This window comes from Canis lupus, chromosome 9, assembly GCF_048164855.1.
Source record: "Canis lupus baileyi chromosome 9, mCanLup2.hap1, whole genome shotgun sequence".
Classification (NCBI taxonomy): Eukaryota; Metazoa; Chordata; class Mammalia; order Carnivora; family Canidae; genus Canis; species Canis lupus.
In genome coordinates, this window is record NC_132846.1 from 22160422 (window position 1) to 22186306 (window position 25885).

General features: G+C 34.4%; 1 pseudogene; it reads left to right on the forward strand.

Moving 5' to 3' along the window:
• Window positions 1-202: 202 nt before the first annotated feature.
• LOC140640663 (polyadenylate-binding protein 4 pseudogene) lies at window positions 203-25256 on the forward strand (annotated as a pseudogene).
• The last annotated feature ends 629 nt before the right edge of the window (window positions 25257-25885 follow it).

Consider the following 25885-nt stretch of genomic DNA (forward strand, 5'->3'; position numbering starts at 1 on the left):
TGCTTATGATCATAATGATGATAATACCAGCACTAACATTTATTGTTCACATTGTAGCACAGTGTTAAGCACTTTATGTATTTTGCTTCATTTAATTCTCATAAATTTCTTATAACTACTTTTATAAGATCACAAAAAGAGAAACTGAGGCTGAATAAAGATTCAAATCCACTTTTAAACTTAAGTATAATTAAAGGTATCCATGAGTTTGCACATTATCCAACCTAGTATTCTTGTGAAGAAGACCAGTTGTGAATATGAAGCTGAAGGCCTTGGAAAGAAGGATTTAACTATAATAGGAGATTGGTAGGTATGGTGGTTTAAAATACATGCACTAATTTTTTGACACTTCTGTGATAGTGAATTTTATGTGTCCACTTGACTGGGTTAAGGGATACCAGATGGTTTGTAAAACATCTCTGGTTGTGTCTGTCTGGGTATTTCTGGAAGAGATTAGCATTTGAATCTGCATACTGAGTAAAGATCACCCTGGCTAATGCAAGCAGACTCCATCAAATCTGTTAAATCCTGAACAGAATAAAAAGGCATATGAAAGGTGAATTTCTCTTTGCTTTAAGCTGGGACATCCATCTTCTGCTCTCAGATATTGGCACTTCTGGTTCTTGGACCTTTAAGAGACCTGGAGTGAATTATATCACAGGCTATCCTGGTTCTCTAGCATAAAGACAGCAGATTATGACTTTTGAGCCTCCATAATTACGTGAGCCAATTCTTTGCATAAACCTCTCATATAAAAAAAAAAAAAAAAAAAAAAAAACCTCTCATATATATAATCTCCTATTGGTATTGTTTCTCTGAAGAACTTTAATACAACTCCCTGCAAAGTTAAATCCAAATCTACCAGTTATACTCCCTTTAGTGTGTGAGCTGGACTGAATGACTTGTTTTGTTTTAAATTAAGGTTTTATTTATTTATTTGAGAGAGAGAGAGAGAGAGCAGGGGGAGTGGGGGGGGGGGAAGCAGGCTCCCTGCTGAGCAAGGAGCCCAATGTGGGACATGATCCTACGATCCTGGGATCATGGCCTGACCTGACGTGAAGGCAGATGCCTAACTGACTGAGCTGCCTAGGTGCCCCTGAATGAATGACTTCTAATGAAATAATATGGTGTCTCTGGTACTAGATAATAAGTCATCATTGCTTCTTCCTTGCTCTTTCTCTTATGTCACTCATTTTGGGGAAAGCCAGCTGCCATATTATGAGTACATTCTTACAGCCATACTGGCAGAGATATATAATCAAGACTTGAGGGACCCTGCCAACTGCCCTATAAGTGGACTATCTTGGAAACTTTTGGTGGATATATCCCAGATTGACATTTTTACTGCAGCCTTCTTAGAGACCCAGAACCAGGGCCATCTAGCTACACAAGGCCTGAATTATTGGTCCAAAGAAAACATGGTAAGATAGTAAATGTTTCTTGTTTTAAGCTCTTATGTTTTAGAATAATTTGTTATTCAGCAATAATTAACCAGTATTATGGTGGTTATGAACGTTGGACCCATATTTTTTAAAAAATGACAGGAAGAAGAAGCTTTTAAAATATAATAAATAGTGATCAAACTCTCCCTCTTGAGAGTTCATGGTATAAAGGAGCATAAATAAAACACTAGATATAATCCAATGTGACAGGTTGCCTTCTAGGAAAATATAAGGCCGAACAGGAAAACACAGCTATGTGTAAGATATTTTACCTAGGAGGATTAGGAAAGATTTCATCAGAAAAGTAAAATGAGGAGTGAGATTTAAATCAACTATTTAACTTATTTGAGCAAGTTATTAGACTATGAAATAAAATGATGTGTTTAACATATAAATAAGTCCCACAGTTGATAGCCCTTCTCAAGATCTGTGAGATGAAGAAGATCTGCTTCATAGAAAAGAAATATGTGAGAGTTGGTTCTATTAAGTGCCTGAAATGAAATTTAAAAAAGAAATTGTCAGAGGCAAACATTTGTTTCCACTAAATGAAACCTAAGTGAAGTTTAGCATACCTAGTAAGAAAAACTGATTAATGTGCAATAAATATGCATTTTAACAATTCTTGTAAAAATAGCATTCCTCTTGGGGCAATCATTCTAAATTAACTTTTGTTTTGTTTTGTGTTACATGTAAGATAATATTTCTCTCAAAATATTTCAAGTAAGTGTCAATTTGCCTATCTAAAATTATATTAAGAATATTGAGTCACCTTTGGACTAGGATTTTTAGTATTCATGAATATAAGTCTTCTACTTTTGAGTGTAAAAACTCCTGCAATTGGACATTAATAACAATGTGACCAGATGTAGTCTAATGTTAAAGTGTTCTTTACTCAATTTCACATAATTTCAGTGCCATGTGGATTCAAATTAATTAACTCATCTGCCCAGAAAGCCATAATTTCTACATAGGGTATCATTTTAAAGTTGAACAAAAAGAACAGACTGAACACCAAACATTCTCTTTTTTATGGACATACTTAGGATGAGATCTTGACACTGCCTGAATTCAGTATATCTAGTAGCCAAGAGTGGCAGATGAGAAAATAGAACAAAACAAAACATAATTGTTATCAATAATAACAATGGGAAGGAACAACAGAGTAGATCAAATTCTCTGAGGACAGGAAAAAACCTGCACCATTTAGAAGGCATTTGTGAAACCCATATGGTCTCGTTTGTCTTTGTTTATTCATTTGTTTTATAGGAAAAACAATGGGATTTTGAACCAGATGAAGGAAATTTAAATACTGAATGAGGCTCATTGTTACTCAGTATGTGAACTAGTTTAAGATACTTCTCATTTTCTATTTCTTCATAAGTGAGAAAAGTAACAATGCCTCATACGTGGCTCGTCTTATTGAGCTGAATCACATGAAAATAAGAGTAGAATGTCAGGGACTATACAAATATTAATTCTTCTACTTCTAATCTGTGAGGCTTTTGAGTTCATGTCTGATGACAAACATATTTATTCCCAGCACTCATCACAATTACTGCCAAATAGGACTATGGCCTTAAATATGATTGATTAAAAGCAAGTAACAGTTTCAGCATGAGTTTATCTTTTCAACTCATAATATTAAGAGAATAATTATTTCATAAATAAATTATGGATGTAAATTCAGCACTAGAAAATTTCACATGATATGTTTTATGCTTACAATGCTTTTCTTATCTTGTTTCCTTAAGAAATACTGTCATATGTTCTGACATAGTTGAAAATAAAATAGAAAAGTAAACTGCATGACTATAATGCTAACATATTAAGAAGATGGTAGTGTAAATTAACCTAACTATAGGCAGAGAAAGGGAAAAAAATATACGGAGATTTGGGTAAACACAATAGGTCAGACTAACAATAAGTGCAAGGTGTCTAAAAGCATATATTTCCCTTTTGTTAGTACGTGAGACATAGCAACAAGAATTCCAGGATTATCCAATACTTGTAATGCAAATAGGCATGTATTAGTACCTACTGGGAGATTATTCAACAATAACTGGAGAATAGTATATATGTTATAAGCCAAAGCACCCTAGCAATGTAAAATAACATTATAGCTAATAGCTTTTTACTCAGCCATCAGAAAGGATGAATACATACCATTTACTTCAATGTGGATGGAACTGGAGGGTATTATGCTGAGTGAAATAAACCAGTTGGAGACAGAAAATTATCATATGGTTTCACTCATATGTGGAATATAAGAAATAGTGGAAGGGACCATAAGGGAAAGGAGGGAAACTGAGTGGGAAAAAAAATAGAGAGGAAGACAAACCACAAGAGACCCCTAACTCTGGGAAATAATCAAAGGGTTGCAGAAGGGGAAGTGGGTCAGGGGATGGGGTAACTGGGTGACAGGCATTAAGGAGGGCACATGATGAGATGAGCCCTGGGTGTTATACTATATGTTGGCAAATTGAATTTGAATTAAAAAAAAAAGAGTAAAGAAAAAAAGCTAATAGTTTTCATTGTTTAATGAATTCCCCATTTTAAAGAACTACTTTAGATATTTGGGGGGAAAAAAGGCATCCAAACCTACTTTTCCTAACTTAATTGGTTTATTGTCAAGATTCTGATGTTCAAAGTGGATAAACCAATTAAAACAAAAGCATTTTCATAATAGTGTCATTCAGTATATTTTAAGTCAGTATGTCTTCTGCAATGTCTATGTGTTGTTGTTTGTATTTATAGCAGGATCTTTTGATCAATTCTTCCAAACCCCAAGTTTTACTGTATAACTGATATTTGGTTCTATATAAAAGAAAACAAAATAAACAAACTTTAGAAGATGAGTGTTACATAAACTGTTTTAATGCATCCTAAAAATTGTATATATAAGACCTATCACAACTTCTGAGGTATATACCATGATGTTTTTGTGAGGGTTTTGACTCTTGAAGTTTAGATCTTGGGATTTTTTAAAGTGAATGGTCTTGATAGACAAGATAGCAATGACAATATATTTTCATCATGTATCTTCATTTAGGGTGTAGTATGGACATTACTTACATTGTATTGTGCCAAATATTTGTCACATAGTTTAATGATGCAGAGTATTCAGAGAACATTCTCTCTCTCCTAATACTCTTGTATATTTGCTTCACGAGAATAGTAGTCAACCTATGATAGGATTGTCAGCCATTTAGATCCCAAGAGCCGTTAGATTTCAAGAATAAGGATAAGTTTATATTATATGTTAGATATTACTAAAAGCAAAGTCACAGTGTTCAGATATACAAGTCTTTTCTTGAAAAAAAAACTAGAAATATTGGTTTATTGTCTGGTGATGAGAATAAACACAAAAGAGCCATACCATCTCTAATTGCTACAAAACTATTTTATGTTTATTATAGCCAAAATTAGAGATTGCCAGATGCAGCTGAGGTGTTACAGACACTCAATAAAATGTATACAGCAATGACAATCAACACCTATTGATAGAGAACAAGTTTGGCGGTTGCCAGAGGCAGGGGGTAAAAGGAGTCAAGAGATAAAAACTTCCAGTAATAAAATGAATCATGGGGATGTAATATACAGGATAAATGACTACAGTTAATTATGTAATGCATATTTCAAAATAGTTAAAAGAATAAATCATAAAAGTTCTCATCACAATAAAAAATATTCTGTAACAATGTGTGGTATGTATGACAACTAGACTTATGTAGTGATCATTTCACAATACATACAAGTTTGAATCACTATGTTGTACACCTGAAACTAATATAAGGTATAATGTCCATTATACCTCAATAAAAACAATACATAGAACCACACATAGCAACATGGATGAATCATCATGAATATAATTTGAATGAATGAAGCCAAATGTGACAGAGTACACAGTATATGTGTTTCTTTTCTTTTTTTTTTAAGTGTTTTAAGTACAAAAAAAATAAAACAGGCAAAAGACTTATGCTGTTAGATTTCAGGATAGTGCTTATATTTGGTGGGAGAGGGGTTTTAGGGATGCCAATAATAAATGGGTAATGGTCTTTTCCTGACTTTTTGCTTACTTGGGTATGTTCAGTATGAAAAGAATTGAACTATAATAAGTTGTGAGATAATTCTTTTGAGTCCTTTGTATTTATGCATGTGTGTGAGGAGAGACACTGGGCTACCTTTTTCTCAAACTGCTTTTATTTACAGTGATGTTAATACAGAAATCACCATGGGGAAAAAAGAAATAGCTTTATTCAAGGTAGAGTGAAGATTTGTTTCTGATTAGTATAATTAAGATATTGCCTCTCTAGGAAAAGGTTTTAGTAAGTTTGCATGCAGCCTTCTATAAAAGATTGGGATTTTCAAAGTTTAGATTTTCTCTCCTCTAACACAGCCTATCATATAAGCAGATGTCACTGGGCCTTGTTTCAGAATCATGTAGAGACTGAGGCTAAGGAAATAGTGTAAATGATCACATTTTAGCTACTGTTACTGCTGTGAACAATAAACTGTCCTCTGTTTCTTCCTCAGGAGCTTCATGACTTATAACAGCATCTATGAAACCCTGGCATGCTAACTTACTAGTTTGAGAGTATAGTTAAGATCTCAGATCCTTTTAAAAATTAAAATTAAAAAAAATTATAGTATATTTAACATACAGTGCTATATTAGTTTCAAATGTATAAGTGATTTCAACAATTTTCAAGTTTCAAGTGATTCAACAATTCCACATATTAGCACTTATCAAGATAAGTGCAGTCTTTAGTTCTTGTCATGTATTTTACCTATTCTCCCACCAACCTATGTTCTGTAGGTGAGAAAATGAAGCTTAATGATTCTAAGAACTCTGTCCTTAATTTCTTGAGTATGAAACAAGTAGATTTTACACCTTTTTCTTTTCCCTCTCCACTTTCACTGTGGCCACCTTCAATTCAGTTAAATCTAATAAATATCAGTGGAGCTCTGGTAACCATCAGGTGGTTCTCTATAGTTAAGAGTCTATTTTTGGTTTGTCTTTTTTTTCATTTGTTTTGTTTCTTAAATTCTACAAAACAATGAAGTCATACAGTATCTGTCATTCTCTGACTTATTTAATTTAGCATAATACACTTTAGATCCATCCATATTATTGTAAATGGCAAGATTGCATTCTTTTTAGGGCTCAGTAATATTCCATTTTACATACATACACATGGACACACACACACAATCTTCTTTATCCAATCATCTATCAATGGACACTTGGGCTGCTTCTATAGTTTGCTATTGTAAATACTGACGCAATAAATATAATAAATAAATATAAATAAATAAATAAATAAATAAATAAATAAATAAATAGGTGCATATATCTTAAAAAAATGTTTTCACATTCTTTGTGTAAATACCTGGTAGTGCAATCACTGGACCATATGGTAATTCTATTTTTAATTTATTGAGGAACCTCCATAGTGTTTTCCATAGGGGCTGCACCTGTTTGCATTCCCATCAGCAGTGTGTGAAGGTTCCTTTTTCTCCACATGCTCCATGCCTTGTTGATTTTAGCCATTCTGACAGGTGTCAGGTGAGAGCTAGCTCATAGTGGTTTTCATTTACATATCCCTGATATGAGTGATGTTGAGCATATATTATTCTGTCTGTTGGCCATCTCTATGTCTTCTTTGGAGAAGTGTCTGTTCTTATCTTCTGTATATTTTTAATTGGATTTTTTTTTTGGTGTTGAGTTATATTAGTTCTTTATATATTTTGGATACTAACCTTTTATCAGATATATCATTTGTAAATAACTTCTTCCATTCAGTAGGTTGCCTTTTAGTTTTGTTAATTGTTTCTTTGGCTGTGCAGAAGTTTGTATTTTGATGTAGTCCCAATAGTTTATTTTTTCTTTTATTGCCCATGCCTCAGTAGACATATCTAGAAAAATGTTCTCATAAACTCTTCACATTTCTTAATACTAAAATATCCACCTAATAGATGTAGTAAATGTAGCATACTTTTGGATAAAAGTAAACTACATTTCTTGACATATGATAATGTGTATTTTTCCATGTGTAAATTATGCTTTAATGGAAACTTAAATACTTGGAGCAGTCTCGATTCTTTATAAACCACAAACCACAACAGGAAACAAATGCAGAAACTAAAGATGATTTCTTCTAGAACACACAAACATACACACAGTTGAAACACACAAAAACACCTGCTAGCATTCATAGAGTTGCATTTTGTATCGCAACATATTAATTACTCTTCTCGAGAAGAGAATATTACTAAAGAACACATATTTGTTAAATCTTTTTAATTTTATGAAATTTTGATTGAATTTTCATTTGAAAAAAATTACCCAAAAAAAAAAAAGAAAAAAATTACCCTAGAATATTTATTATTGTGTCACATTTTATGTTTTCCTTCAAATCAGCAACACTTACGTACCATTTCAAGGTTTTGTTTTTTTACTTTGTTAAAATAATCCAAGAGGGATGTGAAATTCAATATTTGCCAAGTGGCTAGTATTGCTTATACTGTTTATGGGGGAATCTATTGGTAAAAGACAACATGATGGTTAGAATATTATTATAATGCCTTATTCGGACAAAGTTTAAGTTTTGGAGCATTTGAAGTCTTTTGTGAAAAAAAAAAAGAGATAATAATAGCTCTCAGCATAGTAAATAGGGAAACTGACTTTTTCCAAAAGTATTTAACAATTTTATAGAGAAGGAGCCTGAACCTTGACTTCACTAAAATGCTTTTCCTTTGTAGTCACAAATTAATCTTGAAAGGGTCAAAGTTCTTAAGTTTTTCTGCTTAAGAAATACATTTATAGTATTGAATGACAAACATTTCTAAATGTAATAATTCTTTGTCATTTTGATGTGTGAATATTGTGCAATTTCCATTTTCTAAGCAGAATTTAATGTAATTTTATTGACAATAAATCATTAAAACTGAAACTTAGGAACTAGAAAATGATAACCAAATTCATTAGAAAGATAATACATGTTCAGGGTTTCAATTCCCATAACATACAGTTAAACTGTATGTCTAAAACTGTGTCAATGATTCAACTCACCGTAATGATATTTAGAGCAACAAGCAACAAAACTCCAAAAATGGACTAGTAAAAAATAAGTTATCTGTGGATGGAAACATATACTGTGTGAAATATTTTGCACAAGACCCTATGGGATTCCCCTCAGCTATACAAATAAGCTGGCTTTCATAACTGAAGCTGTACTCCTGGGATTTTTATGTTGCTTTTCAACTTTGATAGAAGAGAAGAGATGAGGATATTGAGCCTGATTGGTTAACCACTCTAGGGACAAGGGCTTGTGAGCTGCTCAGTAGACTTTTCAAAATAAACAAAATGTAGTTTTTGAAATATAAACGAGTAAAGAACATTTATAATTTAAAGAGAAAATTGGTTTTGGGTGTTGATATTTTTATGGGTCTTTGATCACTGATCTTACCTCCCTACACCTCAATTCAGATAATTTTAGTTAATGAATAGCCATAATTCTCATCCTATTACTGTATTCAGAGATATGGTAATTCAATTACGTTGTTAATATCTTTTGGCTTTAACAAGTTACACTGTAAATTTACTAAGATCCTGGTAATATAATTGCTTGAAATTGCTTTTCACTAAATTATACCAATAAAGAATTTTCCCCTGTAAAAATGTATATTTGCAAAAAATCTCCAGAAATTTCCAGTGGGAATTAAAAGTTCAATGAACCAGTTTCTGTGATGATAGCAGACTAGAAGGACCCTAAGCTCACCTTGTCCCATAGATACAATTGGGTAACACTCATGTTGGTGTAAACAACCCAGAAAACAATCTGAAGACTGGTAGAACAAACTCCACAACTAAAGGTAGAGAAGAAGCCACCTGGAAGAAGGTAGGAAGGGTGAAGACACAGTCTTAGAACAAAACAAACAATGACCATCCATGACTGGGGGAGAACCAATGATGCAGAAAAGGATAAAAATCAGACTTTCACACTGAAAGCCCATGAATACGGAGGACAAATCCCTAAAACATGTGCCTTTGAAAGTAAGAGGGGCTGAATATCATGAGTTTTTATAACCAGCAGGACTTAAACCCTGGAATTTAAAAAGAAATGGTGGGCTCCACTCTAGGAGATCTAGGAAGACTTTAGGAAGTGGAGTCCACGCCCTTAAAGAGACAGCACAACAAATAGCACAGCAGACAGCAAAGAACAAGCTGTTTGAAAAACACTGGAGGCAGATGGGTAGACAGGGGGTAGGTAGGAGTAGGGAGTGATTTGCTCTCTGAAAGCTTGGAGAGAAAGGGATCACAGGGAGATCCCTCCAAGAACAAAGGGCTTAGCAGGTGTCCTTTACCTTTCCCACCCACAGCATATGTATACCACCTATGGTAAAGAGTATAGCATCCACACTCTTACCTAATTTGTTTACACCAAGCCCCCCTCCTTCTCCCCGCGTATATTCACCCTTCCCAGTCACATTTAACTTAGTCCCTAGTTCCAGCATTGCAGAACTCCTCCTCTAGAATACCAGTACAAACCCTATCAACAGCACTTCTCCTGACCTCATTCATGACTTCCAATTCCAGCAGCAGTGAAGACAAGCCTCATTTTGCAAGCAGACCAACACAGTACTTCTGGGGACTAAACACTGCCCCACAATACACAGACTGCCTCTCCAGACAACTGGACTGAAATAAAAAGAGGCCAAGAGTCAACAGCAGAGCACACATAACACAAATAGGTGATGCTCTCTGAAATATCAGGATCTAGGGAACAGGGAGCATTGTACTGCAGGGCACTACAGGACCTCTTCTTCACAAGGTTATTATCATTAAAACCAAAAAAAGCAGCTGACTTTCCTAACACAGAGAAATAGAAACAGAGTTTCTTTATTTCTCAAAAAACAAAAGTCTAGGACCAGACAGCTTCACAGGAGAATTCTACCAAACATTTAAAGAAGACTAATGACTATTCTTCCCAAATTATTCCTAAAAATAGAAGAGGAAGGAAAACTTCCAAGTTCATTCTATGAGGTCATTATCACTGTGATACCAAAATCAGTTAAAGACAACCCCCCAACCAAAAGAGAGAGGGAGAGAGAGAGAGAAAGAGGAAAGTAAGATCAATATCTCTGATGAACATAGACGCAAAAAATCTCAACAAAATTCTAGCAAACCAAATCCAACAATACATTAAGGAAATAATTCATGACAATCAAGTGAGATTTATTCCCAGGAGGCAGAGGTGATTCAATATTCCCAAAGCAATCAACATGATATATCACATCAATAAGAGAAAGGATAACCATACGGTCATTTCATTAGCTGCAGGACAAGCATTTGACAAAGTACAACATTCATTAATGATAAAAAAAATTTTGCAAAGTAAGTGTTGAGAAAACATACCTCAACATAATGAAGTCCTTACATAAAAATCCCATAGCCAACATCATACTCAATAGTGAAAAAATAACTTTCCCTAGGGTCAGGAACAAGACAAGGCTATCCACTCTCACCATTATTATTCAACATGGTGTCAGAAGTCCTAGCCACAGCAATTAGACAACATAAAGAAACACAAGACATACAAATTGATAAGGAATTAATAAAATTTTCACTATTTGTAGGTGGTATGATACTATATGTAGAAAACCCTAAAGACTTCATCAAAAAGCTAGTAGAGTGATAAATGAATTCAGGAAAGTCACAGGGTACAAAATCAACATATAGAAATCTGTTGTATTCCTATACACTGATAATGAAGCAGGAGAAAAAAGAAATTAAGAAAAATCTCATTTACAATTTTACCAAATACAATAAAATACCTAGAAAATAGACTTAACCAAAGACATGAAAGACATGAACTCTGAAAACTATAAAATATTGATGAAAGAAAGTGAAGATGACACAAAATGGAAAAAAAAAATTCCACATTCATGGATTGGAAGAACAAATATTGTTAAAAATTTCCATAGTACTCAAAACTCAAAAAATTAAATCTACAGATTTAATTCAATCTCTATCAAAATACCACTTGAATTTTTCACCAAACTAGAAGAAACCATCCTAAAATTGGTATGGAACCACAAAGGACCTCAAATAGTCAAAGAAATCTTGAAAAACAAAAACAAAATAGAAGGTATCACAATTCCAGATTTTAAGTTATATTACAAAGCAGCAGTAATTAAAACAGTATGGTACTGCCTTAAAAATAGACACATAGGGATCCCTGGGTGGCGCAGCAGTTTAGCACCTGCCTTTGGCCCAAGGCGTGATCCTGGAGACCTGGGATCGAATCCCACATCGGGCTTCCTGCATGGAGCCTGCGTCTCCCTCTGCCTATGTCTCTGCCTCTCTCTCTCTCTCTCTCTCTCTCTGTGTGTGACTATCATGAATAAATAAATAAAATCTTTTAAAAAAAGACACATAGATCAATGGAATAGAAAATCCAGAAATAAAGCCACAATTATAGACTCAATCTTTGACAAAGTAGGAATGAATACCCAATGGGAAAAAAACAGTTTATTCAACAAATGGTGTTGGGAAAACTGGACAGCTACATGCAAAAGAATGAAACTGGACCATCCTCTTTTACCATACACAAAAAATAAACTCAAAATAGATTAAAAACTTAATTGTGATACTTAAAACCATAAAACCCCTACATAAACATAGGCAGTAAAAAACAACAACAAAAAAAAACATAGGCAGTAATTTCTCTGACATCAGCCATAGCGACATTTTTCTAGATATGTCTCCTGAGGCAAGGAAAATAAAAGCAAATAAACTATTGGGACTACATCAAAATTAAAAAACTTTCTGCATGGCAAAGGAAACAATCAAAACTACAAGGTAATTTAGTGAATGGGAGAATATATTTGCAAACAATACATCTGATAAGGTTTTAGTATACAAAATATATAAAGGACTGATAAAACTCAACACCCCCCCCCAAAAAAAAAAAACAGTAATTCAATAGAAAATGGGCGGAAGACATGAGCAGACATTTCTCCAAAGAAGACATCCAGCTGGCCAACAGACACATGAAAAATATGCCCAACATCACTCATCGTCAGGGAAATGTGTATCACCTCATACCTGTCAGGATGGCTAAAATAAAAATCACAAGAAACAATAAGTATTGGTGAGGATATAGAGAAAAAGGAAACCTTGTGTACTGTTGGTGGGAATGCAAACTGGTGAAGCAACTGTGGAAAACACTATGGAGGTTCCTCAAAAGTTAAAAATACACTACCCTAAAATCCAGTAATTACACTACTGCGTATTTACCTGAAGATACAAAAACACTAACTCAAAAGAATACACACAGCTCTATGTCTATTGCGTCATTATTTACAAGAGCCAAACTATGGAAGCAACCCAAGTGTCCATGGATTCATGAATAAGATTAAAGAAGATGTGATGTATACATTTGATAGATATCTAATGGAATATTACTTAGCCATAAAAAGAATGATATCTTGCTATTTTCAGCAATATGGATAGAGCTAGAGAGTATTATGCTAAGTGAAATAAGTCAGAGAAAGACAAGTACTATATAATTTCACTCATGTCCAATTTATGAAACCAAGCAAATGAGCAAAGGAGAAAGGAGAGAGAAAGAGAGGGAGAAGACAAACCTATTGACAGACTCTTAATTATAGAGAACCAACTGATGATTATCATAGGGGAGTGGGTGGAGGGTGAGTGAAATGGGTGATAGGAATTAAAGAGTACACTTACCATATTGAAAAAAAATGTGGTTTCTCAAGTCAGAAAAAAAGTTCAATATATTGACAAAAATAGACACTGCAGATGTATAGGAGCACTTCATGCCGTATATAATGTTTTTCTCACAATAATAGATTCTTGTGAAAGATGGTAAAATTATTCTTACTGAGCCAGTCAGTACAAATGAAGAACAATTAAATTCTATGGCCATTTCTACATATATTTTCCCTGAGAAGTAGTCAACAATGTATAATTTTTCAAAATTATTTTTTGCAAAGGAATAGGAAATTACAATATGAGCTATGTTCATAGTATGAAAATTTGTCCAAATTATTAGCTATGTTACAATAAATTTTATGTCATCATGGCCATTCATGGCTAAGTTGACAATACTCACAGTACCCAAACTTATCCATGTGATCGAAAAATAGTCTTTGAAATTGTATCTAAGGATCATGGCTGGGGTTTACTTTCTATTAAAGTCAGATAGCTATTGTTTTCAGGCCTTGTTCTAAAAGTTTTTAGAACAAATAAAAAATCATCTAGTAATGTTCTTCCTTTCTATGTTCTTCTGCATTTCAAAGCACCTAAATTCTTGTATTTCACACAATGTTCTTATTGTTGACAATTTATCTTTTGCTCCAACTGTTCACTCTTTAGGCTTTGACACCTAGTTTTCCATTTATAGGAATTAAAAGTAAGGATCTTTCCTTGAGGAATTATAAAAGAGGACTTTTGTTTTGAATTTATACCTTAATTTATTTTGGAGTTTTTAATGAGAAGCATGTAATACTTTTATGAATAATATTTAATACAGAAAATGAATTTTAAGATGTCTATAATTTTAGACACTTCAGCATAAAATATTGTTTTTGTCCTGGTTAATTCAAACCTTAAATCCAAGGTAATATATTAAATCCAAGGTAGTTAACTGGCATTATTTCAGAAAGACCACACTCAGAAGTAATCTACTCAGCGAGCATATCTCTGTCAACATATGAGGTTATGTCTATTGGTATGATAAATATCAGATGAGAGTTTTTTACCAGTAAAATCATAGCTTGTTAATCAGCATTGTGTCTTGCTATTGGTTTGAGGAGGATCCTGTTGCCTTATGCCAACTACAGAGTTGTAGAAGCCAACCCATGTGATGTTGTCACATTTACCCTGTTTGGAAAGTTTATTGAATTTTCCATAAAGGAGGCAAAGTCCATAAAAGGAGACAGAGATAACTGTGAATAGGTTCTTGAACTGCTGGCACCTGTTTTCTAACAATTGTTTTTCTAATACATATTTGTATACATGGCATAATTTGGACTTGGACTTACATTAATTATCATATTTGTGAGTGAGGTGAGTGGATATCCACTCATAAAATCCTATTTATTCTAGGTCAAAGGGGAATCTTTGTAGGGTTTTAAGCAAAGAAGAGGCTTGATACAATTAGTATTTTAGAGCAAGAGCTATAATAGGAGCTAGAACTGTGATGAGTTGGAAAAACAGGAAGGCAAACATCAAAGTAGATAAACTGATTTTAACTGTATTACTTTCCCTTTTTTCTTCTTTTATTAAATTATTACATTATTATTAAGTTTATTAAAAGCCTTCTATCAGTCATCACAAAATAATATCTCAAAGATATCCTCTTTATTGCTTGTGGGCTATATTAATAGAAAAGATCTTAAGCCCTACACTGCTGACTCTGGGTTATACAGTAATCAAGCTTTAGAGAAAGACATAAATACATGCAAAGTTCAACAAAATGTCATTTAGACCATAAAAGTTATCAAAAAATAAATGGCATAAGATAGGATATATTGAATGCTCAATGCAGGGCTGGATTTCATTCTGTCGAGTAGTGGAGAAAGATACAATAAGCTGAAGCTTGGCAGAGGGGGATATTTGAATAATAAGCAATTCAGGTATTAGAATATTAGAGTCAATAATTAATTTACTAAAATGATTCAGATTCATCAAATATCATCTTTTCCTTTAAAAATGCATTAACTTAATATTTCATGTGATTTGCAAGTATTAATGTTTCAGTTTTACTTGGTTTTGTAATGGATCAAACCAGAAGCTGCCAAACCAGCTGTGTTAATCTTGATGAAGTGACCCTATCAATGAGGTTCAATAAACATTAGTGTTATCATGGTCAGCCATGTGTAAGTAAACAATGCGAGTCTATTTGGTTTTTTTTTTTTTTTGTCCCCCCCCAACCCCATACAGAAGAGACAAAAATATGCTTGCTGCATTGCAAAGCTTTTCAGGAACACAGGCTTGACTGAGTTATATACCACAGGGCCTGAACACAAGCTGACATAAGTTCTTCTATGGAAGGGATATTCAGAATGTTCTATTAATCAATATTAATATTAATCAATAGGGAAGCAAGACATAACACTAGTGATACGTCTGAAAAGGAGCCACAAAAACACAAGCTTTTGAATTTCCAAGTCACTGTTCCCTGCTACATCCTGTACTCTAAAGCATATTTTAATATTTATTTTAATATATTTCAAATTTTCTGGTGTTCTATTAGTTCAAAAGTGTTTGCAGCATTTATACTATATTGTGACTTTATTTTTAGTAAATACTTAGGGCATTTTTATTTGATTTTCCTTTAAAGCAGTCAAACTCCAAAAAGGGATAACTGTATTTTTTCCTCTAATAATAGCTTAGAAATGCTCTAAGTTCATGAAAATCTTCAATATGAGTAATAGAATCATTGAAACTTACCTGCATTATGAAGTGCGTTTAATTTAAAACCATTTTTCTCCAAATGAATGACCAAATATAAACACCTTAAAAGAAGATTCTATTATGAAAATCCTGACATAAAGTTAACTAAAACAACTCTAGAAGTCAAGATTCTGATAAAAATAAATTGGATTTATGCTTGTGTTGTGTATTTCTTATTCTTTACAAAGGAACAACTAGGGAAAAATCAGCAATACTTATAATTCTCTTAAACGTAACGGATTTGCAGGTTTGAATTTCCAGTTATGTGTTACATGAAAATCTGCAAAGAAAGCAGTGCATACAGCTAATTAATTACCACGGTTAATAATCAAACCCCATATGTTCACATTTTCTTGAACCCAGAAAAGAGGCAAGCTAGTGTGTAATTTAATGGAAAGTCCATGTAGTGAATAAAAATACTGTGTGCATATGAACTTCTAATTGCATGTTTTATATCAGACTTAAACCATTTTTATAAAACAGAAGCCAGTGGGTAGCCACAGCTGGTTAACAGGAGAAAGCACTTGCTACTGCAGAGAACTCATTCATGAACTGCTTGAGCTGACTTAAAATTGAGAGGATCCTATCACATGCAAAGCAGCCACTGGGAAGACCTAAATGTGTTTTTGATTTACGATTACACTGATTTTGACATAAACTTCTCACCCTTTTTTTTTCCTTTTTTTTTTTCTTTTTCTACTTGCTTCCCTTGGATGTCATTTCTGTGAAATTTGAAGCTCTTAAAATCAAGAATTGAGGTCTGAAGAGTACTATGGGAAGTACAAATGTGTAGAAGTATTGAGTGCCAGGTTTATCACTAATAATTTATTCTCTTAACACTGTAGCAAAGTACACTTCCACTGTTATTTCCATTTTGAAGGTTAAAAAGAAATCTATAAACCCATTGACTTTTCTAAACTTCTAAGTAAGGAATATCTCAACCAAAATAAAATCCCACAAGAATTTTGTTTGAGATTTGACAACTCATTCTTCCATGCCCTCATTCCTTAGATTTCCCATCCATTACTCATCAAAGGACAATTTAAGAAATATGCTTAAAATGACACCAAGGAAAAAAAAATCAATTGATGCTTAGGAACTCCTAGGGAGGGCAGCCCCAGTGGCTCAGCGGTTTAGCGCTGCCTTCAGCCCAGGGTGGGATCCTGGAGACCTGGGATTGAGTTCCACGTTGGGCTCCCTGCATGGAGCTTGCTTCTCCTTCTGCCTGTGTCTCTGCCTCTCTCTGTCTATGTCTCTCATGAATAAATAAATAAAATCTTTTAAAAATTTTTACGAAAAAGGAACTCCTAGGGAAATGTTTAGTGAGTCAAGTTACTCATTTTTTTTCTTTCTTTTTTTTTTTTTTTGTGAGTCAAGTTACTCTTAAATTCACTTACTTTATATTATTTTCAGGTAATACTTGTCCATAAATTTTTCACATAAAATAAAAACCTAAAATGTCAGCCATTGCCATCCCAATACCCACTGTAATTCCTACTTCTCCAAGTCAACCCATTTTAAATACTATCAGCTGTTTTTGTTTATTTTCTTCTTGGAATTTAATTTTGCATTTTTAAATACCATAGCATGTTGCTTTGTATTTAATTTTTTTTAGCTTTCGACTTTTATATATGGACTTATCTCTAACAGAAGATTAAAATTTAGCTACCTTACATTATGCCCTTGAAATAAACATATCCCTACCAAACCAATGTAGTTCAGATCTCATTCAATTATGTCCATTCCAGCTGCAATAAAGGCGTGGCAAAATAAATCTCAGAATGTTGACAAGAGGATTTTGTAAAATGGTAACAAGTAAATGGGTAGTAGTTGTAGATAGAGATTAATTTTAATGGAATCTACGCTAATTACAGAGACCATGAAAATCCTATGGTCCTGTCCAAAATTTCTGCAAATTTCTCTTTTGTCTAAACTGATAACAAATTAATCCCACTGAGAAACTAAGGCATAATTTCATTTTCAAAATTAAAAAAAAAAAAACCCTGTCAGTACATATTGGTAAATGAAAAACCCCTGTCTGCCTAATTTTTGAGATGGTCAAATTCTCATGATCAGAGCATTCTCTCTGTGCCAGTAGTCCTTCTTCCCCTGTTACAATACACATCTTCCTCAACTCATGGTGGATTTATGTCCTAAAATGTCATTATAAACTGAAAATACTGTAAGTTGAAATGCATTTTTTCCACCTAGCCTACCAAACATAGGTTAGCCTGGCCTAGATTAAACATGCCCGGAACCCTTACATTAGCCTACAGACAGGCAAAATGATCTAACACAAGGCCTACTTTATAATAAACTATTGAATATCTCTGTAATTTATAGAATGCTGTACTGAAAGTGAAAACATATGGCTTGTAAATATTCCGTATATTGCTACAAAATGGTTCTAAGTGTATTGGTTGTTTAATCTGGTGACTGTATGGTTGACTGGGAGCTGTTGCTCACTGACACTGCCCAGAATCATGAAAGAGAATCCTACCATGTATCCTTAGCCCAGAACAGATCAAAATTTAAGGTAAAGTAGAAAAATTGTGTTGAACTATCATAAGTTGGAGACCATTTACCAATCCTTCTCCTCTATTGCGATGATGCATTTGAATAAAGCCTCTCTTTATCTAGGTCCCAATTTGTTTTTCATCTGATTTTGAGTTTGAGAAATATTACTGATACTTTATGGCATTATAGAGGCTACATCCTCTAATTCGTGATTTTGATTCATGTCACTAAATCTTTTTTTTTTCTTTTATTCTCCTTCCTAACCTTATCTCACCTTGCTTCTTAGAATTTGCTAAGAATTTTTAGCATACTAGCCAGATGACTTCCAAGTACTTACAGAATTTTATTTTTTTCCAAATAAGCTCATATTTATATTTCATGGTAGTACAAAATTATTCCATACAAGTATTTCATTTGCCAGCAGTTGAGAAGATACACATTCTCCAATTTGTCATGAAATTCTGGGTAAATCCTATATATCTGGATATTCCTAGATGGACAAATCTCAGTTCTTCACAATATTTTTTATTAATCCAGTTGTCAGCAATGATACAACAAATTTAGAAAATTCCATAAAGAGGTTTCCTCTGAATAATAATACAGATGAGCAAATTTTGATTTTGGTAATTTGTACATAAAAATGTTATATTACATATGTTTTAAAAATTACATGTTCTTTGGGGGATAGTCTTGATTAATTACCAGAAATATAATAAAAGAGATTTCAGAGGAAGATGACAGAGTAGCAAGATCCTAGGTTAACCTTGTCCCACAGATACAAGTAGATAACACCCACATCATTGTAGATAACTGTAAAAACAACTGAATACTCATAGAACAGACTCTCCACAGCTAAATGTACAGAAGAAACTACACCAAAGAGGATAGGAAGGGCAGAGACACAGTCAGAAGCCAATCTGACCCACAAAACTTTTTTAGGGAGGGAGGGCTGCTGCTGTTACAGAAGGAAGAGGACAAGATCCAACAGAGGCACTCTAGCCATGAGGGGGGGCTTTACTGGGAAAATAAATCTCAATAATGTTAGGATTTAAAAATCAGAGGGTCTTAACTTCAAAATTTCTTACAATCAGTGGCGATTAACACCTGGAACCCTCAAAATCAGCAGGCTTGCTCTGGAAGAGCCAGAGGCAATAAAAAACTGAGTCTGCTCAGTTTTAATCTGCTCTTAAAAGGATAGCACAGCAACCAGCCCCATTGAGATACAGCATAGAATCAGCATTTTGAAAAATGCCTGGGGTATAAGGAAGGGAAATTTGTTTACTAATCTCAGAGCATGTGTTATAAGGACAGGGATCTTTGGGAGACTGCTCCAAGAACAAAAGAGCTGGTGAACACCACCCCCCTCCTCTGTTTCCCCTACTGTAGACACAGAAACACCTTCATGAACCAACATAGCCCTAACACTCTCCACCTAGCTTGCTGACAGCATGACCTTCCCACACATTATCTGGTGGAACCACCCCATCAGAAGTGCCCTCAGTGGTTTTCTGAAGTGGCTACAAGCCTTCTTCCACAGACCAGTGTAGACCTTGCTAACACTGCATGCCCTGCCCCTGCATTCTCCAATGGCATCACCCCCTCCAGCATGCTCTCAGCAGGCCATCCAAAGTAGTTCCACAAGTGTGACAGTTTGCAAGCAGCTCTGACAAGGGTCAGCACCACCCCAAAGTGATTCCTGCCTAGGGGAGAAGGGAATAAAATCATACATAACAGTTTGTCACCTAAACAATAGGCTGGAGGCAGATATATGTTATGATTGCTGGCCGTGCCCACAAATGAAAGCTTTTTTGAGCACAACACAGGGACAGTGCCCTGCAGTTCCATGTGACCACAGCTCTGGCAAATGCTTGGTCTGACCCCAATCAAGACAATGGTGGCTACATACTGGTCTACAAACAACCTGGGGACCAAACCCTGCCTACAGCAACAGTCAAGGAGAGCCATTGCACATGACTAGACTAAAGGAAAACACAGTTCTGTCACAACAGTAGGGGATACCCAATATCATACGAGACATCACTGAAGTGCCAGGTTCTAGTGAACAGGAAATGTTATACCACAGTGCTTTTTCTTTATAAGGTCACTAGTTTCAAGAGTATGAGACATAGGTGACTTTCCCAAAAGGTATATGGACATAGAGAGTTAGATAAAATGAGGAGACAGAGAAATATGTTCTAGTGAAAGAAAAAGACAAAATCACAGCATGTGAACTAAATGAAACAAAGATCGGTAATTTGACTGATAAAGAATTTTAGGTAATGGTGATAAAGTTATTCACTGGATTTGAGAAGAGTGAAGAGTGAGACCCTCTTATGCATATAGTTCAATATGTCTGATGAACATAGATGCAAAAAATCTTCAAGAAAATATCTAACAAAAAATTAAAATAATTATTCAACATGATCAATGAGATTCATTCCTAGGATGTGAGTATGGTTCAATTTTCACAAATCAATCAATGTGACATTTCACATTGAGTGAAAGAATAAAAACTATAGGATTATTTCAATAGATGAAGAAAAATGCATTTGACAAAGGACAACATCCATTGATGAAAAAAATCCTCAACAAAATAAGTTTAGAGGAAATATACTCCAACATTTTTTAAAAAGACCATATATAAAAAAACCCACAGCTAACATCATACTCAATAGGGAAAAACCGATAGATTTTCCCCAACGATCTGGAACAAGACAAAGATATTCAGTCTTACCACTTTAATGCAACATAGTACTGGAAGTCCTAGCCACAGCAATCAGATAACAAAAAGGAATAAAAGGCATTCAAATTAGTAAGGAAGAAGTAAAACTATTTGCAGATTTCATGATATTGTATATATAAACCCAAAGACTCTACCACAAAACTAATAGAAATAATAAATGGATTTGGTAAATCTCAGGATACAAAATCAATATACAGAAACCTGTTGCATTTTTATACACTGAAAATGAAGTAGCATAAAGAGAAATTAACAAACATTCCTATTTATAATTGTACCAAAAATAATATGTAGGATAAACTTAACCAAGGAAGTGAAAGAACCATATTCTTAAAACTATAAAACATTGATTAAAAAAAAAAAAAAAAACTGAAGATAGGTACACCAGCATGGCTCAGTGGTTGAATATCTGCCTTCAGTCCAGGGCATGATCCTGGAGTCCCGGGATGGAGTCCCACATTGGGCTCCCTCCATGGAGCCTTTTTCTCTCTCTGCCTGTGTCTCTGCCTCTCTCTCTCTCTCTCTCTCTCTGTCTCTCATGAATAAATAAAATTAAAAAAAAAAAAACCCTGAAGATGACACAAATGGAAAGATATGCCATCTTCATGGATTGAGAGCACAAATATTGTTAAAACGTCCATAGTATCCAGAGCAATCTACAGATTTAATGCAATCCTTATCAAAATACAAACAGCATTTTTCATAGAACTAGAATAAAAAATCCTAAAGTTTGTGTGGAACCATAAAAAACACTGACTATCCAAAGCAACTTTGGAAAAGAAGAATAAAACTGGAGTTATCACAATTCCAGATTTCAAGATATACTATAAAGTTATGGTAATCAAAACAGTATGATATTGGCACAAAAACAAACACATAGATCAATGTAACAGAATAGAACACCCAGAAATAAATGCATGTTTATCTGGCCAATTAGTCTTCAACAAGGCAAGATTTGCAATAGGAATAAGACAGCCTCTTTAACAAATGGTACTGGGAAAAAGCTACATGCAAAAGAATGAATCTGGGCTACTTTCTTACACTTTACCCAAAAATAAACTCAAAATGGATTAAATACTTAAATGTGAGACCTCAAACCATAAAAATCCTAGAAGATAGCACAGGTAGTAACTTCTCTGACCTTGCCCACAAGGTTCTTCTAATAATGTCTCCTGAGGCAAAGAAAACAAAAGCAAAACCAAATTAGTGGAACTATGTTAAAATAAAAGGCTTCTCCATAGTGAGAGAAAAAAATCAACAGAATAAAATTACAGCCTGAGTGACTCAGTTGGTTAAGCATCTAATTTTGGCTCAGTAGATGATCACAGGTCCCTGGGATCAAGTCTCATGTTGGGCTCTCTGCTCATGGGGAGTCTGCTTGTCCCTCTGATCCTCTCTCTGCTTGTGCTCTTTCTTTAAAATAAATAAATCTTTAGAAAGATAAATTTGCTAGGGGAGCCTGAGTGGCTCAGTTTGTTATGCATCTGCCTTTGACTCAGTTCATGATCCCAAGGTTCTGGGATCTAGCTCCACATCAGGCTCCCCACTCCCTCTGCTTGCTGCTCCCTCTGTTTGTTGTCTATCAAATAAATAAATAAAAATCTTTTAAAAAATAAGCAAAATTACAACATACCAAGGGGAAGAAGGTATTTGCAAATGACATATACAATAAAGGGTTAGTATCCAAAATATGTAAAACTCTTATATAACTCAACACCAATAAAACAAAGAATCCAATTGAAAAAAAAAAATAGGCAGAGGGCATGAACAGATTTTCCTCTAAAGAATACATGCAGATGGTTGACACAGGAAAAAGATGCTCAATTTCACTCATCATCAGGGAAATGCAAATCAAAACCACCAGGAGATATTACCTCACATCTGTCAGAATGGCGAAAATCAAAAACACAAGAAGCAACATGTGTTGCAAAGATGTAGGAAAAGGAACCCTCATGCACAGTTGGTGGGAATGCAAACTGGTAGAGCCACTCTGTAAAATATTGTGAAGGTTCCTCAAAAAATTAAAAATAGAATTACCATATGGCCCAGTAACTCTACTACTGCGGATTTACCCAAAGAATACAAATTTATGACACTAATTCAAAATTATATATGCAACCCTATGTTTACAATTGCTGACATATGGAAGGAACCTAAGTTTTCATCCACAGATGAATGGATAAAAAAGAAGTGGTATATGTATACAATGGGATAATACTCAACCATTAAAAAAAAAAAAAAAGAAATCTTGCCATTTGCAACAACATGGATGGACTTGAGGGTACAATGCTAAGTAAAATTAGAGAAAGATGCAAACCATGTGATGTCATTCATATGTAGAACTTAAGACACTAAAGAACAAAGAAATAGAGACAAACAAAAAAAACAGACTCTTAACTACAGAAAACAAACTGATAGTTACAAGAGGGAAGTAGGCGGGGGGTGGGAATAGGTAAAAAGACAAAGGGGATTAAGAGTACATTTATCATGATGAGCAATGAGCAATGTATAGAATTGTTGAATCACTATAATGTACAGCTGAAACTATCATAACACCATTCATTATGTTGGAATTTTAAAGAAAAGAAACAAAAGACTGAGATTTAGGTACATACCTAAAAAAATTGTCATACTTAAAATTGTTTTCATACATCAATAACAACAAAAGAAGCATAATCAAATAAATACTGTTTCGTATGACTTGTGAAAATTACTCTAAAATTGTATTGCTGACCCTCATTCAATACTAAGGCATTTCTAAATTTTTAACCGTTATTGATGACTTATATTCTTTCACCTATTTGCAAAGGATTTTACAGTAATTCATCATGTTTTCTATTTCAAATATACATGCCTGCTACATAGTAAAACTTATTAAAAATTCTTGAATAAAAAATAATAAAAAAGATGTCTATGGACAATTTCAATCTATGCTTCATTCAAAGAAATGTGTCTAAAAAGATCTATTGGCTCATGACCCAGATTTAAATTCCAGAAAAATAAAAAGATCTTACACAGAATTACACAGGTAACTGTCATTAACAGGAAGTGAAATTATATTTACAAAAAAAAACAACAACAACAACACTGTTTTCTGCCACTTTTAATTATATTGGATATAGGGAAGTTTTTATACATTTATTTGAAGTCATCTTTTGCTTCATTTCCTAGGCCATTTTATATAGACATGTATTAAATCTGGAGCACTGCTTATATATGAAGAGACCTCACTTCTGTCTTAGTTTCCCATTCTCAGAGTTCCAAGCTAGACACAGGACATACATAACCTAACAGTTCTTATTCTGGAACATACTCCCTGTTAATGCCATCAGTTCCAGACTGCAGCTGGTGGCTACCTTGAGCCAGCATTTCCACAGGCTCAAGGAAGATCTCCATATTATACACCTAACTAGTTAGCACAAATGAGGACTACTCTACACTGGCAGCAAGGTGGGAAACCTCAAGGCTTTCAAGGAATGCCAAACACTATAACCAGTCTAAGCCTCATTGAACTCTATGCCATCTGGTTCCAACTGGAGCTGTGTGCCTGGATTACTTGGCTATGGCTTTTGGTGGGGCTGGTGCTGCCCATCAAGAGCTGAGTAACAGCTTCCAATCTGGAGGTGTCCCAAAGTTGTGCATAACTTACAATCCTATGCTACTGTTGCTACCACTATTCCTTGGACTGTTACACCTTAGAAATATACCTCTGTGTCTGAAGCTATCACCTTGCCATATAACCTCTGCAGGCACCCCAGTCGATCATGCATGTGCAGTGGCAACAGCTCCTGACTGCCTCCGTCCTGGCCATAGCCCCCTCTCCAACCCAGGAACAAAAACAAATAGGGTAGAATGCTTGTTCCCATTCATCCAAAGCATGTGTTCAAACCTGGCAGGAATCATTGCGGGAATGTTGCTGGAGATGGATAATTCCAAGCTGTAGCACATGCTGGAGTCTCCTGAATCTCTCCACTCCAAGATAGATAAAACTATAGTAGTTCTACAGGTTAATCATGCCAAGAATGAGGTTGTGCAGAAGATGGATGCTGTTACTGTTGCTATCTCTTAGACCAGGAGAAACCAATTCAAAAGCCAAATACCTCTCATGAAATCTGCTCAATGTCTTAATATTTCCTAGCTTATCCTGTGAATCTCAACACCAAGAATCACAGACTGCAAATTTAATAGGCCATTTTATCAATGATCAATTATGAAGTGCCTAGAATTTTCCTTTTTTAATTTTCTTTCAGAATTTTTCAATTAAAAAATATATTCTCTGAGTTCTGCTATGTCCCAGACAGTGTTACCACTTTTTTCTCTTGTGAGTTTCCTTTTTAAGATTTATTTATTTACTTATCTGTGAGAGAGAGAGAAAGAGAGAGAGAGAGAGAGAGAGAAAGAATGCAAGCAGGAGCAGGAGCAGAGGGAGAAGGAGAGAGAATCTCAAGCAGATTCCAGGCTGAGTGCTCATCCCAATACAGGGCTCTTACCTTACAACCTTGACATCATGCCCTGAGCCGATATCAACTGGTGGATGCTTAACCAACTAAGCCGCTCAGGCATCTCAATTTCTTGGGAGTTTAGATACTTTTTCCCCAGGAATTTGTTTTATTTGATATACCCAAATTTCAGTTTCTCAATAAAGAAAAATATCCCCATAAGACAAACATTAAATAAAAGTTCTCATTCTAGGTCTAG